Consider the following 16,583-nt stretch of genomic DNA (forward strand, 5'->3'; position numbering starts at 1 on the left):
TAAAAAAAACCCAACACTTTGTTTGGACCTTTAATTTCATTTGCACACAACCAACAGAGCTGCCCAGTGCTTGGTGTCTGGTTGTTTAGTGAACTCCTAGTGAGTCACCAGGAGTACATGCTGCAATTAATGCTCTGGAGGCATCTTAGCCATGTGCTGACCTGCTTGAGCCCTGCATAGCTGGTGGGGTCCCATGGAATCACAGCGGATGAGTTCCACAGTCATGGGGTCAACAGCACAAGGTTAGCTAGGAAGGGCCACAACTTGACATAACTTCTGCTCTGGTGTTCTGTGAGTGACAGCAGCTGGCTGGGGACTGAGCTGGGGAGGGGTTATTTCTAGGTGAGAACAGACTTCATAACCATTAAAACCACAGAATCATTTGGGTTAGAAGGGACCTCAAAGATCATCTAGTTCCAACCATGGCTATATATTTATTTACGTGTGGATCCATAGAAGAAGAGAGAGAACAGCTTGCTCATTAGAACTGACAGAAATGTTCTGAGATTTTGATTTCAACAATATTTTTTCTGAAGATACCTCACTCCTTAACCAGTTTGCAGAGTAGCTGAATTATTTCTTTTCCAAGGTAGCACACTGAGAAAAACCTTTCTGTGAATTTTAATGGTATTTTTCTACTAGTTGTGGTATTCACAGATCTTAAGGGAGGTAGGAGTGAGCAGGCCCTCTAAATCCATAGTCACTGTATGCAGTTACATTAATGAATATCACCATTGATAAGTACTGAGTGTTATGTAACCAATCAAACGTAACCTAAACACAGAGCATTTTTATATGACCCATCACAGTTATAAGGAGACATTTCGGTGACAGGAGTATGTCCTCCACTTTTCATTCCAGCCAACACTTTCCCAGCTTGAAATCCCCTTCTGGCCACAGCTGCTTGCCTACATGTCCTAATCTTTGGCTGCAGTCGCGGTGACAAAAGTTCATATGAGTTTCTATTGTATGGCAGAAGACATGTGAAGCATCTTCCGAAGATGAACAATCAGTTTCTTCCACTGTAGTCAAGTGGGGATTTGCCAACAGCTGTACAAAAATTGGGCTCAAACTTTCATATGAAAGACAGATGAATAAAAGAGTAACAGATATTGCTGCTAAAAACAGATAATTGCTAATTCCCACAGATCTCTCTTGGTAGTTTAAATTAAGGCTTCCTTCAATTAAGAGTATGCTTTTCAAAAAAAGAAAACTAAAAAAAAAAACAAGTGTTCCTTCTGAGTGTTGTTTCAATTACATTTCCATGACTGTACATACTTCGGATGTGTGAATCTCCCCGTTAGATTCAAATTACTTTGGTTTGGACACCACTGATGAGGCATTCCCTGAACAGTGGCAGTGGGATTAAGACCTTTCATATTTACATCTGAGGGACCAGAGGAAATGAGTCAGCAGACTGGCAAGGTCTGGTCTGATTGCAAAACTGCTGAGCATTGTCAGTTCTTGTGATTCAGTATCTATCCTCATGCCTTGCAGCTCCAGATCAGTCTGTTTCAGGAACGGGAATAAGCAGGTATTTTGCATTATGTATACTATTCCAGCACAGTCCTATTTATGAATTTTAGGAGCTGCTTGTTGATCATTTTTAAGAATATTTATTACTCCAGTGATCAAATCAACTGCTACCCAGCAGCATTAAATTTAGGTAATAGGTTGATGATCCTTGTGTTTTAAAACAGATACTGCAAACATTGTTCTGGCCACAGAGAAGGTTGTGAAAGAAATCAGAAGATAACAACTTGAAGGGGGAAGATCTGAGCTGGTCTTTCAAGAAGCAACAAATCACCTTACCTCTTTAGAGACTGGACCTCTTTTTGTTTGGTTGTTTGTTGTTGTTGCAGTTGTTTGTTTGGGTTTGTTCTTTTTTTTTGCATTTTGTCTTCATGGTCCCATACAAAGTTCTTCATCTGCTACGGGCAGCAACTGTGAACCATGTCTGAAAGACAGAAATGCTAATGTAGAAATGCCTGCTCTCAGGGACAGTGTAAAGAGCAGAAATACAAACTTGAATCTGACTGCTTGGAGTTTTGTAAAACTAGCCTTGAAACAATGCATTTCATCTAACTTAAATCCATGAAAAGTTACTGATTTTAGTATTACTTACAATTGTCTCCTAATAAGTACATAGTGTGTTGCTGATGATGGGATTTAGCTAGGTAAGGCAATTAAGTTTGCCCTATGGAAGTCAGAGTTGTTTCCCCTACATTTCCACTCGAACACTTTCCATTTTTCTTTGACATCCAACTCCTCTTATTTTATTACAGTTAAATGAGGTTAAAATCTATTCCTTTGGGGATTTTACTTCCGATTTGGTCAGGAATAGGATGTCATCCCAAGGATGCCCAAAGTCTGACAGCTAATAATGACTACACAATTTGCATCTGGGGCTTACAACTGCCCCGGCTCTGAGGGAGTTAAAAATTTGTACACAAAGAAGAAAAAAGAGCTGCTTAAAATCTGATTTCCAGTGCAAGTCATCCTTTACCATATGGTAAGGTATTTATCCCAACTACATGTTGTTCAGTAAATCACAAGGTTTTGCGGGGGGTGGGGTAGAAAGAAAGAGACTGTTTTCATTTGAAAGTTTGTACTGCAGACTGTCTCTGTAAATTGCTGTCATTGCAATGGCTGTGAAACTGCCTGATCTGTAAGTCTTACTGGAAGAAGTCACCAGAAGCACTGCCCTTTTTCCGCCCCCTCCTCACACCTTTGCTGCACAGATGGCAAAAGAAATCGTCCTTCAAACCTGGCCCAGACAACGTTGCCCTGCCTGAACTGCAAGCAAACAAGACTTTTCAAACCAGGCTCAGGAAAGAAAGACATACAGATGATACTAGTATTTGCAACTTCATTGCTTCTTGCAGTGGTGAAGAGCAAGTTTGCCTTGTAATGAGCAAGTCAAGTTGCCAGAAAGGCGAATATCCAAAACACACCCAATGACCACCTCTGTGGGGTTTTATGTTGTCATTTGTAATTTACTTTTGGGGCTGGTACTAATATTCAGTTCTTCATCCTTTGACTCATAGAAATTCTTCCTCTTCAAAAAGGATGTATCTCCCTACTGACCACGGAAAAAATGTGGCATGCAATTCAATCCTTTCCTGATAGCACCGGACACAAGGAGAGGGCAAGTTAGAACACCATGATGAGGAAGTTCTGTCATTTCCAGAAGGAAGCATGATTCACTGTGCAGAGCATTTTTGGGAGCCTGAATCAGAGCTGTCGAGGAAGTCAGTTCTTGGACAGTTTAATGTTTAGTTTAACTATGACTTTACCAGGGAGATTCGTGCCTCTCCCCGTGCCCAGTGGGTACGGCAAGATCAGGTTCTGGTAGCAAGATGAGTGCCAAGGAAACAGCTTTCAAATATTTCAGGCAAAATGAAAAGAACCCCAGAAAATCTATTCTTAAATGTCATCGCAAAGCAGTCCCCTGAAGCAGATTTAAAGGAGAAATATTTTCTCACACTTTTTTCCCAGCACAGTGCAGGCAGTGGGAGGGACCTGCGGGTGGCCATAAGGAGCCTGCAAAGGGAGGGCCGTGCAGTGAGCGGAGCTGGGCTCTTTCCCAAAAGGTCTGGAATTAGCGCACTAGCGGAGAGATGGCTCCATTAGTCATGGCACAGACCTGCTAAGTTAAGCTCTCCACAGAAAGAGGAGTTATGTACTAGCTGCCAGCAGGCTGCAGGACAAATCTGCACTGCTGCTTTTAATTGCCATTGTACCTTACAAGGATCACAATTTGATTAATGTTGTTCCCCCCACACACACACCCTCATACACACATGCCATATTGCAAATCAGGATTAGACTGGAGTATCTTCCCCAGCTCTTTTGCCTCTCTGCTTTCCATTTTCCCCCACAGGAAAGATGAAGACTTACTGGCAATGTGCTGTACATCTGTGAAAGGTCCTCAGCTCGGAAACAGCCTGGTTGCGGTCTACCACAGGTCTGCAGGACTGTCCATAAGGGAGCATGCAGCTAGATACACCTTCTCTCCTCAGGGGTAATTTAGTAGTAAGGGGGGAGAAAGAAGTCTGTGTTATTGTATGTGATGATCTACAGATGGCTGGTTTGTCTGTATCTCTGGAAGCACGTGTATATGACTGAGGCTGAGCAGGCTGTTAAGGTATTTAATGTACAGAAGTATACACAAGCACCCAGAGCATAGTACTGGAGGGCGGTGTATATGGCCTGCACATTTAAATTATTAAAAGCCATCCTTCATCTTTGCCCTTTGCCCTCTGTTGCACAGGGACTTAGTGTTTCTGGCTTTGTGGATAAGGAAGGGCTGAGTATCAGAGGGAGGCGGAGTTCCTATAGGATGTGAAAGGAGAATGGGATACACGGAGCGTGCCTACGCATCCCTCAAAGACGTCACTCTCTCTGTGAGCCAAAAGGTAAGGGAGTGGGTTTGCTGACTATGACACACGGTGGGAGGAGATCCGAGACACAAAGGAGTCATGGGCGTGAACCAGGAAATGGGCCCGTGCCCACCCAGCTTTTTTGTTTGCTTGAGGAGGATGTAAAATATGCTTACACCACTAACGCTCCAGCTCTGAGCACTAACTGTTAACAATAAAAGGTCACCAGAAAACAATCGCTGGGAACCAGAATTACACAAGGGGCCGGGGTAATGTGATCACTCCTTCACAGGAGAATATCATCCTGTTGGGAGTGGGCGACGGGGGCGATCCTTGGGGTGACTCTCTAGGGTGGGCAAGGAAGGGAGGTGCACATCTGTGTCAGTCAGCTTTCCCACAAGCCCACACACCTCGGCAGACATGCACAGGCCAGGCAGTTGCTTTCTAACTCATGTTGCCCTTATTTTAGGGAGTTTAGATATAAGGTAACTTACTCCTCTTTTTCTCTTATTATCTTTTGAGGGAACTGTTGGCTTTGAATTGCTTTCCTGCAGCAGAATTGGAATGACCACCTCCATCTTAGAAGGGTGAGTGATGGGGAAAGCTGCTAGTGCAACCCAAGGGACCAGGAGGGAGATACCCATCAAATAGCTTACTCCCTCCCAAAATATATCCATAGCTCAGTCAAAGGTGTGAATAATGCTCAGGAAGAAATTTCTGAGCTAGCAATACACTCAACTATGTGAGCATCAGTAATAGCATCAAGGGCTGAAAATCCAGCCAGCACTCTGAGTAAGCCCATAGGCAATCCACCCCAGCCCTGTCCTTTTTGTGGCTTTTTGGTTAACACTGCTTAGCTAACAAGTGTGAAGATGTCTATTGTATGTTTATGTATATACTCAGCCAGCCATGGACTGCTCTGGACAACTCATTGTTTAAACCTTCAGGATAAAGCAAAATCAAAGGATGTCTGGACTGATGAGAGATACCTTCAGGTCTTGGACAAAATGAGGAACAGCCTGCCTGTCAGATAGAGGCCGAGTCCAGGCCAGTCAGCAGTAGGTATAGCTACAAAAGTGGGATAGATATATGTGGAAAGCAGTAATTAGAGGAAAGCGCACAACTGTTTTCCCTTCCTCTAGTAACTGCACATGCCTGGTTTACAGGTGCAATTTTGAAGTCGTTCTCTTTTGTGATGAGATCTGGGTCTGCTAAAAAGCCACTGTTGAAAACCAGTTTCCCCAAAACTGCTTGAAACGGTGAGGATGTAATGCTCTGCAAAGAAGGGAACAAGTGACCAACTAGCTCTTCTGTAGATGTTCGGAACAGATATGATTCTCAAGAATGCCTCAGAATTTGCATGCAGTATAGCAAAACGGGGAATAAGCTCTCAAGAAATCGAAGGGCGCTGGGTGAGAGGTTATATGATTTATGAGAAAAGAAACTGCTGAATTCTCACTCTCTCCCATATACAGTTCCCTCACATGAAAATTTTTTTCTGTATAGGCAAGGACAGCTCAATGAACAACAGGGTGCAACATCCTGTCCTCTATGGTTTTGAGTCTTGGAAGCAAAAAGGGGAAGATGATAGATAAATGAACTAGTTGAGATGAAAGCAAGATTAGTGTGGGGACAGCTTTTTTACTGAAGCACTGTAATTGTAAGAAGTAGAGGCCAGATACCTATAGCCCCTTATAAGGGTGTGCTATGTATGTGCTAGAAGCTGTTGGAGCATGTCTGAGCATCATACGGGTACTATATACAGATCATGAAGTCTGAGGGTTGTGATGTGCCCACTACTAATGCTAGAAAAGAAATTCAGGGGCTGCCACACACTAGGTGATATTTTGTCTCTCCATGAATCTCACCCCACTGGGTTTAGTTTCATCGTAGTGCAGAAGAAAAAAGCAGACCATCTGGGGATGGTCCAGAGCATTGTAGCTATCACCACAGCTACAGCAAACTACCTGTAAGGGTAAGATTGGAAATATGGTATTTAATTTCTGTAATGAAAAAAAAAAAAAAGATGGAGGAGATAGTAAGAATGCCTTTAAATATCTAAACATTTACTGCAAATAGCAAAAGAATACATTTGTGCTCAGTCTATGGTGAGCTCGAGAGGTAGGAAAAAAACTTAAACAGAAAGATAGAAGATGCTTGTTAGACCAAGGGAAAACAAATTAAAAAAACCCAACAACCTTAATTATAGTCAGACTGCTAAGACCTGTAATAGATTTTCAGGAGAACTTCTGGAGTCTCCTGCACTAGATGCCTATAAGAGTAGAAAAACAAGCCAGGAAGGACAAGGATGTAGCTGATGCCAACACAGGTAACCCTGTGAATTCCTTCTAGGTAATACATAACTACTACAGGGAAGAAGAGAGAAAATCTATTTTCCAAGGTGCCATTCATTTGTTCCTATTCCTGCTTACATTAGTTCTCATTCCCACTACATTAACATGCACGAAATCACTCCTCTGTTAATGTATAACTGTACGATAAAACCTGTAGAATGAAGCTTCTGAAAACAGAGGATGTGAAAATATTGTATTTTTATTACGATGACCAAATCCTGAAGTCCCATAGAGCAGCTCTGATTTTGCTCATTTCATTTTAGCAAGTAGAATTAACTGCTACCATTTTCTGCTTCCATTATTGAAAATAAATAAATAAATAAATAAATAAGATCACTTTACAGCACTCAGTGTTCAGCTTATAAAGTTTAAAAGCTGTGTGAGTTTTGCATTTCAAAACATTTACTGTTTGGAGAACTATAACGACGAGTCTTAATGCCCAGATTTCTGAATCAATAAAAACACTCAAGTGATTTTGTCAGCAGGATGGTGAAACTAAAGCCAAAATGCCACTAAACAAAAGACAAAATCTTTGATGAAATTCCCTAGTCTTTACTGGCATTTAGAAGAAGTGCTGCCACTGCATATTAAGATAGGAGCAATAAGTGGGTCCTGCCACCATTTCTTACCTATGGGTGCACTGAGTGAAACAGGCTTTAAATAAAGCCACTTAAAGGGGGGGACAGTATTTCCTATGTGCACTGGGATTTTTAGCACATACTTCTGATGAGAAGATCTTAAGGTAGTGTAGATATTGTTATATTTAAGGCTGAATTCCACCTTCTGTCCTAGTTCCTACCTTCATCTCCTTGCTACTACATATTGAGCTGCTCAGAACTTCTGGACACAATTCCATTTGTGATTAAACTTGTCACATCATCTGTTACACCAGAAGTTGCTGGAATTGACAGGACAAGGGGAAATGGCTTCAAGTTGCACCAAGGTAAGTTTAGGTTGGACATTAGGAAACACTTCTTTACAGAAAGGGTTGTTAGACACTGGAATAGGCTCCCCAGGGAGGTGGTTGAGTCCCTGGATGTGTTTAAGAGCCATTTGGATGTGGTGGATATGATTTTAGCAGAGAGTTGTTAAGAGTTAGGGTACTATGGTTAGGCTGAGGTTGGACTTGATGATCTTTGAGGTCTTTTCCAACCTGAGTAATTCTATGATTCTATGATTCTGATTAAGAAGAACCATGCTAGATAGAATAAACTTTTTTTTTTTTTTTTAATTATGCAAATAGCCTTCAGCTCTAATTTGACATACAGATCAGGCATAGCTCAGAGCTAACAAACTAGACACCCTAGAGGAATTAGGCCTCAGGTAACAGCTGGATCTCTCAGGATTCACTGCCCACATCACCTTATACGTGCTCAAAGTCTGCAGTTGTAATAGAGATATCAAGTGAGTAATCTTGAATTGGAAGAAAAGTCAGTTCAGACTGTTAAAAATATTGATGTTCTAGAAAGTGCTAATGTAGCTGTGGATTTGAAATCTCAGATTTCCTTATCCAAGAAGAGCAAATGTATGTGTGTGCCCTGATAGCCTCCTAGGTTTTGTCTGAGGAAACAATGCCCCATTCTGATGGTGTTTGTAGACACTGAGTCTTGGATACCTTTGTGTCAGGGAACTCAGAGCAAATAAGTTGAAGCATTATGATGAACCATAGCTTGAAGTCATCTCAAGGAGACAGATATTCAAATTTGGCCTTTCAACTGCTCTTTTTCCTTTCATGACTATGTTCTATGGTGCATGCTCAACTGAAAAAAAACCAACATTCTAGCACTGTGACTGAAGGAATAACATTTCAGTACATGCAGAGCTGGACTTTCAGCAAAGGGCAGTAATTCCACACACACCAGATACATCAGCAGGACCCTCATAGTCAAGTCTATGTAGAATCATGGCCCTCTTTAAAAATACACGTATGATTTTTCAAATACAAAATTTTTTCAGTGTCACAAAGCGCTTTCAACTTTTCAAGATATGGGAGCCTGAAGGGAAATAAATTGCTAGATTGGTAGCAACCAAGATCTACATTTTAAGTAGTTACTGTAGTATCAGTGTCTTTTCTGGGAAGGAGGGCTAGAGTTTGCAGAATTTATCTAATAAACACGTAAATGTGTGTAGACATCAATGTTTCACTGTTACCTGTAAGTGGGAAACAGCCTAACCAAATTGCCTTCATCAGGGCATAGCTTGCCAGCTGTACTGCCTGTTCTATCACATGTGCAAATCTTCATCATCAGACAAGAACTTTATCTGGCTGGAAAGCAGTAACTGGTAACATGGAGCATGCCAGCATATGTCAGCAGTATTATTCCCTTGGCACTGCTTCTCCCTGATAACTGTAGAGTAGAAAACGTTCTTCTTCAGGCTTTTCTTCTAACTACCCCAGTGCAAGAGCCAGAAACCATGGACATTTGTGTGGAAGGAATTTGGCAGCTGAAATGTGGAAGCCTGGCTCTGGCATGAGCATTTCCAAGAGCAGCATCTGGCCCTCTGGTTAACTTCCTGACTGATCTTCTGCCTCAGACAGGAGGCCAACTACGATAACAGCACCAAACATAAGGAGGGAGGGCTGGGCAGAAGCTTGGACATTTCTTCTAGCTTTAAAAATAGAAGAGAAAATCCAAAACACATTGGCAGACTGCATGTAACTTCAAAATTTAACTGGAAAGTTCCTCCTTTTGATGATTGCCTTGCACATCATTCCTCAGGTTGTTTTTCTGCCTGTCCCAACAGCTGCAACCTCACTTACAGAACTGGGTGAATTCGGAGCTCAAACATGAGTGCATTTCTGGTGCATAGTGATCAGCTTTCTAGCTCGATTCACATGGGCATCTGTGTTAAAGTCACTGTGATGTTTTCAAAGTCAGTTGTCGATTTACTTGTATGTGAGGAGACAAGAGTTGTGTATGCGCCATTTTCCTTGTTAGAAGCAGTTTTATTCTAACTTTCCAAAACAGAATGAAAAAAAGATCCTGTTTAGGTTACCTCTCAACTGTACATGTGTATATGTACATATATATGTGTGTGCACATCATACAATCATACAATATTCTGAGCTGGAAGAGACCCACAAGGATCATCGAGGTCAACTTCTGGCTCCTCAAAGCACCACCCAAAATCAAACTGTATTTCTGAGAGCACTGTCTGAACACCCTTTGAACTCCAGCACTGGGGGCCGTGCCCACAGCCCTGTGCATCCCGTTCCATGCCCACCGCCCTGTGGTGCAGCCCCTTTCCCTGACCCCCAGCTGCCCCTCCCCTGGCACAGCTCCATGCCGTTCCCTCGGGCCCTGTCGCTGTCACATAGAGCAGAGCTGCCTCCGCTCTCTGTGAGGAAGATACATGTGTGTAGGAGAGACTTTCCTTCAGAAGTGAATGGGAATTAAATCTGCCCTGACCCACAGATCACAGTTAATTGATGTGGTTACTCTCTATTACAGCTTCCCAAAGTTTTTGCATCCTAACCCATGTCGGCCGTTCATCACCAGTGTCTGAGCAGAACACATGGCAAGGCTTCTGTACCTGGTCTAGGATCAGGGTCAATCACTTCTGCTCCCCAACACCCATACATACACAGATGCAAATATGCAAATGCTTGGAAACCATATAAATCATACACCATCTGAGACATCCTTCAAACAAAACTCACCCACTTCTTTGCTGATTCACTGTTTCTCCTTTCATCACAAGTAAGACTGACATTTTCTGAAGGATACAAAGAATTTTGCAAGTGGAAAATTAATGGCGTTGGGTAATAACTCAGCTGAACAACAGATTTCTCTTATCTTTCTGCCGCTCTTCCGTTCCATTACCATTTTCCCCCTGTCATTATTGTCTAATGGTGAGGACCAGAACAGGAGTACAATAAAAATCTTACATTCTGAGATTCCTCAGCACAAGTAAAAGCTAAGTTGATGTCTCTGTCATGGCAAGGTATCAAGGAGGTGTGGTAGAGGAAGAAAAAGATCTCTTTGCAAAAAGAACCTTGTCAAAGACAATTTTATTACCAGACACAAACTCAGGGAGTTAAGTTATTTAAAAATGGTCAGGTGCAGGACAGAAGGATGAAGACGGGACTTAAAAGCATTCCTTCTAAATGTGGCGAATAGATTCTGAGTTCTGATCATGTCTGGAGAGTCGGCAGGTGACTAATTCATCAGCAGCATGGAAAGAAGACCTTTTAATTATGTCCACACATAAGACATACCACTGCTCACAGGAAACACTGGCATACTTCAGTCACTTGGCAATTCTCATCAGGTCATGAGGGTATGTTAGTCATGCTCTTATAAACAAAGTTTTCAGCATCTCTACTGTTCAGTAAGCAATGAGGCCTTTGTGTCTCAGAGATACACACCCCCTTACAGATGTCATGCAAAGAGTGAGACTGTAGTATCTTAAATTTTATTCCAGGTTTGCCTGATAAGTGGCTGGCAATAGTTAGAGGCCAATTTGTGCTTTTCCATCATGCTGTCTAGACATATTTGCAAGCACTGCTTTGCCTTAAGGAGAAAAGGGTATATCATATATTACACAATAATGGGTTATTTTTACTTGTAATGCATTAAGAGGCTGTTTTCAATCAGACACCATTTGATATGAGGGTATGTTCTGGACGATAAATGGAAAAAGTGGAACATATCCTTTTTTTACACAGCAGACAATACTCACACTTTCCATATAGACAGGAAATGGCTTAGGTTTATATATAGAAATACAGCATATTTTATACGCATAATTATGGATTGATTTATTTAAAAACGATGACTGTATAGTTGGTTGAAGCTGCAAAATTAATAAACACCTATGTAAATATTTTAATACAGCCCAGAAAAGACCAATCTGATAACTTTAAGGGAGATCTCTTCCCATCAGAAAATGTGGCATGAAGGTCATCACAGGGTGTGGCATGGAAGGCATGGGAGTCATATACCTCTCAGCAGTCACTCAGAGCAAACGGATCTTCTCTGCTCAGCATCTGCAAGTCATAGCATATGGTCCCACCTGGTTTTGACAAGATCTCCTCAAAGGTACGAAATGAGGTCGTACTGAGGTGGTGTTGGCCTCTTCTCCCTGGTAACAAGAGGTAATGGCCTAAAATTGCACCAGGGAAGGTTCAGGTTGGACATTAGGAAACCTCCTCAGAAAGAAGTGAGGCATTGGCATGGGCTGCCCAGGGAGGTGTTCAAGAGCTGGGTGGATGTGGTACTAAGGGATGAGGGCAATGGGCATGGTGTGATGGGCTGGTGGGTGGACTATGTGATCTTAGTTGTCTTTCCAACCTTAATGATTCTATTCCTCAGCTCCTCACGGGTCACCAGTGCTCCATTCTTATTGGTACTGCAATCAGTGGGACTGAATCCAGGATCAGATTTACCTTAGAACTGTGAAAGTCCTTGGTCTCATTCACCTCAGCTGTCTCACATTCCTTCTATATGGGAATGCCACTGGCCTCTTCACTCCTAGGATCTGAAGAAACCTCCCCTGCATTTCTCGGGAGCATCTCCATAGCAGAGCCTTCTTCTACAGGGCTACATGTTGTTCATGGGCACACTTTTCCCAGTGAAGGAGCACAAAAATTCACTTTCTTGGGAGGCTGACACTACCCAGGTGGCAGCTCAAATTTGTGTTGTTTTTTTTCTATTTGCATATACGGTTTCCAAAGTATGTGGATGTAGGCATGATGGTGAGCTGCTCCCAGTGTTCTGGAGGGGCAGCTTAAGAACTTAGGACCCTCTGCTTCACCAATACAGCACGGATCGGAGTTACTTTTTGACTCTGTATCTTCTTGCAGAAGATAAATGGATTGTTACAAGATGTTTCATCACCAGGCTGAGAGACCAGGGGTTACGAAGGCTAGGATTCTGATGTTCAAACCTATGCTCATTTCAAATTGGATGAATTCCTGCTCACCAGACAACGATCCACAGCCAGGCATTATGGACAGATTATTTAGTACATTAGCAAAAGTGAATTTGATGGATACAGTCACCAGCTGGACTGTGATCTGATAAAGCTGTCTCAGAGAGGACACAGTAATAGGGCAGAACAAATATACTCATTTCTTTCTGTAAGTGTAAACAGATCTGTGTTTACTCTGCTCCAAAGTGTTTTTGTTTTTGTTTTCCTGTGCTATCAACATGTAATCTTTCACTTGACTTAATAAGTGTGTGGATTTTGTTTGTTTGTTTGTTTGTTTTTACATATGCTAAAAGCCTTAATGGGATTCTTCAGTCCTGTCGCTCATTTCCTGCTGACAACAAATATCCCCAGTTTCTCTTTGAAGATTTTATAAAGTCACACGTGGCCTTCTTGCCCTTATTAAAATATCATTTTTCCAACTGTTCTGTTGGGGTTTTGTTGTTGTTGTTGTTGTTTTTAATGAATGAAGGAAGAAGCACTGTGAGACTACTAAGCTCCTTCTGATTACAACCATTAATAGCTCTGATAGGCAAAGTTTCACAAATCCTTTTGCCAATAAGAAAATAAAACTCACCCGATGACACAACTGTGGCATGAGGACTGAGACACTCTTTAAGCCGTAAAAGTTGAACTCGGTGTGAGGAGAACTCCAGCCGTCACCTTGCATATTTCATTTGTTACAGACCATCTGTGTGCATCATCAGGGATCTCAGGAAAATATTACTCAGCTGTCTTTTATCTCTGTCTAGCCTAGCTGGAGCGTGGGTAGCAGAACACAAAGTAACAGGTTCCTAACTTCATTCTGATGATAAAAGGCACTGGTAACCTAATAGAAGCACATGTTTTTATTGATTAACAAGGCACAGCCATGACCTGACGAATATGCTGCGCATGGAGCGTATTTTAGAAAACAAGTAATGAGGTTCTTCCTTCCTAATCAGCTCTTTATTACTTGTTGAAGTGGAATGTGAGAACAGAAAGTAAAGCTCAGGTATCAAAAAGAAGTGGTGATGACGGGTTGAGGGGGGTCACTTGTGAAAACAGTGGAAATCAAATCAATTAGGCCTGTCAGCTGGAAAACATCATGGGGAATTAACTCTAGTTTGTCTGGATTCCCGCTGCCTGAACAAAAGTGTACTAAAGTGTATTCAGGTGACAAAGAAACAGCTATATGAAAGTGCTCATTTAAATAGGAAAAAAAGAAGTGTTACATAGGACATATCCACTGACAAAATGAGTATGTAAATAGAATAAAACTCAAAAAACAGCAATATACATTTAACCTTCAGAAGCAAATGCATCTGCATATACTGGCAGATGTAAAGGTGCCACCTCTGGACCCTTCAGGTCTCATGACCAGAGGCTGGCAGGGCTTGGCTCAAAGGAGCAAGATGATGCTCATGAAACCTAAATTCCTGCTGATGGCTTAAATTTAACGGGCATGTAAAAAAATTAAAGGAATATTTGGTTCAAGGGGCTACAAAGGAAGGAAATCTCAAGGGCATTCAGGAGTCCTAAAATCACAGAATCATTTGAGTTGTAAGGGTTTCTTAAAGGTCATTTAGTCCAACTCCCCATAAACAGGGACACCTATCTCAACCTTACTTCTGGTTTATTTTTCTTTTCCTCAAGGCTGAACTAAACCAAATGGCCCTTCACTCTACTTCACAAGAGTCTTTTTTGCATTTTTTGTATCACAATCCAGGAGACCAAAGATAGTGCCAGGGCAGCTACAACCACAGCTTCTGCTGGATCAGTGCCCAGCTGAGGAAAGCAGAAGTTCAGCACCACGGTCTCCAAGGCCTCTGACTAAACTCATTAAAGCTTGGACAGAAACATTAAGCAGTGAGGTGTGCTGGCCATCATCCCCTCAGCCCCTTGAGCTCTGGCAAAGGCCAGGGAGTGCCCTCAGCCTTGGGCTGCTGGCCTGCACTGATCTGCAATATGCAGGGCACAGGACGGGTTACCTGTGCCAGGGGTTCAGGACAACCTGTGCACAAATTCCTGCCAGGAGAGCTGATTTCATGAGTTATCACTGGCTAATTTGCCTAGGTCCTGCTGAAAGACTCCAAAAATCTGCAAAATGTGATAGAAATACACAACTCTATAAAATACCAAGAATCTGAATGTTTCAACAGATTTTACGTAGTGTAGAGTAGAATGGGCTCAGGGATTCCTTTCTTGTTCTCTCTGGGCAGGCATGCCTCTGTCCTCATGTTATATGCTGACCACACAAACAGATTCTAGGCACATACAGCCATTTTTACAGTACACAAATTTTAATGCAATTAGAAAAAGAAACAAAATTCAAATGACAGGAATAAACTAAAGGAAAGGCTTAAGGGTACAACTACCAACACCTTATTACTTTTCATCCACAGGCACATACCAAGGAAAAACATTTCTTCTAACTTTCAAAGAACCTGTGAACCACCGTCCAGAATTTCAAGCCTCATGGACATTCCTAGCTGTAGTTTGAATTATCCTATTTGTATAACTGTGTAATTTTATTCATTTATTTTATTCTTGGTTGAAATGATGAAAGACAGGAGCATTGTTCAACTTTGCCTTTATTATTCCTGGCTTCAAAAAAGAAAAGCAACCTGCTCACTCTCACTTCCACAGATTTTATTTTACAGTGTAATGGGGATATTGCATTGACCAACTCCTGCATTTCAGTGCAAATAAAATATAACAAAGCAAGAGCTAACTTGTGGCCTCTTGCTGATCAGTGATGAAGAAGGTGTGGAAAGATATTCACAGCTCCCTGCTCACCCCTGTTAACACGTGTGTGCTTCCGTATGGAAGTGGTGATTACACCTTATTGTTGCCAGTGCTGAGCTTAGTAAATCTTTGCATTTTCACTATGGAAGAGTGGAATTTCTTCTTGCTTCTGTGGGCAGCCAGCCAATGGAAGGTGATGGGAAATACGTAACATCCCGTTCTGCCTACTTTTCATCTTTCCTGTTCACAGATATATTCTGAGTCTGGCATTCAGGTTTAATTAAAAACAGGTTGATGCCATGCACAACTAAGCAGATGCACACAATATTAGTACCTGCTGTGAATCCGAATACATAGGCTTTTATAAAACAGCAAGTCATTTGCAAATTGTCTGTTTTAAGTACATTAATATCAGCTTAAGAACAAAGTGAATCATGTGGCTTTCACTAATGTGGCACAGCCCAACGTCTAACACTTTTCTCAGTAGCACTCAAAGTAATGCCACGCTACATTTTCATACTGACATGTTTCAGAGAAGTTAGTAGTATTGCAATTGTGCATTTCAGACTTAAAAACAAGCAAACAAAACCCACTTCTTTTCCTGCATCTCCTGGTCATGCTTCTCCTACTGAGCAGCAGTGCAGCTTTCTCCAGCCAGGCGAAGAAGATAGGGATGAAAAGCACTGTTGCATTGGTCATCCTCCTTTGTCACGGTCTTTAAAAGATGCCTCTAAGGGGAAGGAAGAGGCTGTCAGCCTGCTCACCGGAGCACATACTTGACTTACCTAATGCAGCTGTCATTACCTTCTCTCCCCTAAGGGAACAAAGGGGTGAGGGGGATACAGGCAGGAGGTATGTGTTCCTGGAGCTTCTGTGAGCCAGGAGGAGATGTGAGGTGGGGACAGGCACCAGAAAGCAGAGGCTAGGACCATAAAATTTGATGGCCACAGTGTTTCCAACTGCAGTACCTCGCATATGATCCACACTGGCAACTCCCTGCAGCTGGCAGTAAGAAAAACACCATTTAGAAAGGATCCATCTCTTGTTTTCTGTCTCACCAGTAGCGTGGGCACTGGAGCAATGTTGGCCACTAAAATTCTCTTTGCTTTAATTTATTGACCCCAAACCATGAGTAGGAGCAGCAGTTCACCTCAGATGAGTGCGGCACCATAAATCTGTTTAGCTGCAC

At 42.1% G+C, this 16,583-nt stretch overlaps 1 long non-coding RNA gene across 5 annotated transcripts; it reads left to right on the forward strand.

Moving 5' to 3' along the window:
* Positions 1-1,427: 1,427 nt before the first annotated feature.
* LOC107324203 lies at positions 1,428-13,094 on the forward strand. Of its 5 annotated transcripts, none has more exons than XR_001559448.2 (7): positions 1,442-1,534; positions 1,701-4,024; positions 4,274-4,418; positions 4,905-4,969; positions 7,529-7,679; positions 11,575-11,778; positions 12,052-13,094. It is a non-coding gene; the product is annotated as an uncharacterized LOC107324203 (long non-coding RNA). The 5 variants fall into 5 exon arrangements; XR_001559450.2 differs by lacking the exon at positions 7,529-7,679 and having other exon boundaries at positions 1,701-2,512; positions 3,884-4,024; XR_001559449.2 differs by lacking the exon at positions 7,529-7,679 and having other exon boundaries at positions 1,428-1,534; positions 3,884-4,024.
* The last annotated feature ends 3,489 nt before the right edge of the window (positions 13,095-16,583 follow it).

This window comes from Coturnix japonica, chromosome 1 (assembly GCF_001577835.2).
Source record: "Coturnix japonica isolate 7356 chromosome 1, Coturnix japonica 2.1, whole genome shotgun sequence".
Taxonomy (NCBI): domain Eukaryota; kingdom Metazoa; phylum Chordata; class Aves; order Galliformes; family Phasianidae; genus Coturnix; species Coturnix japonica.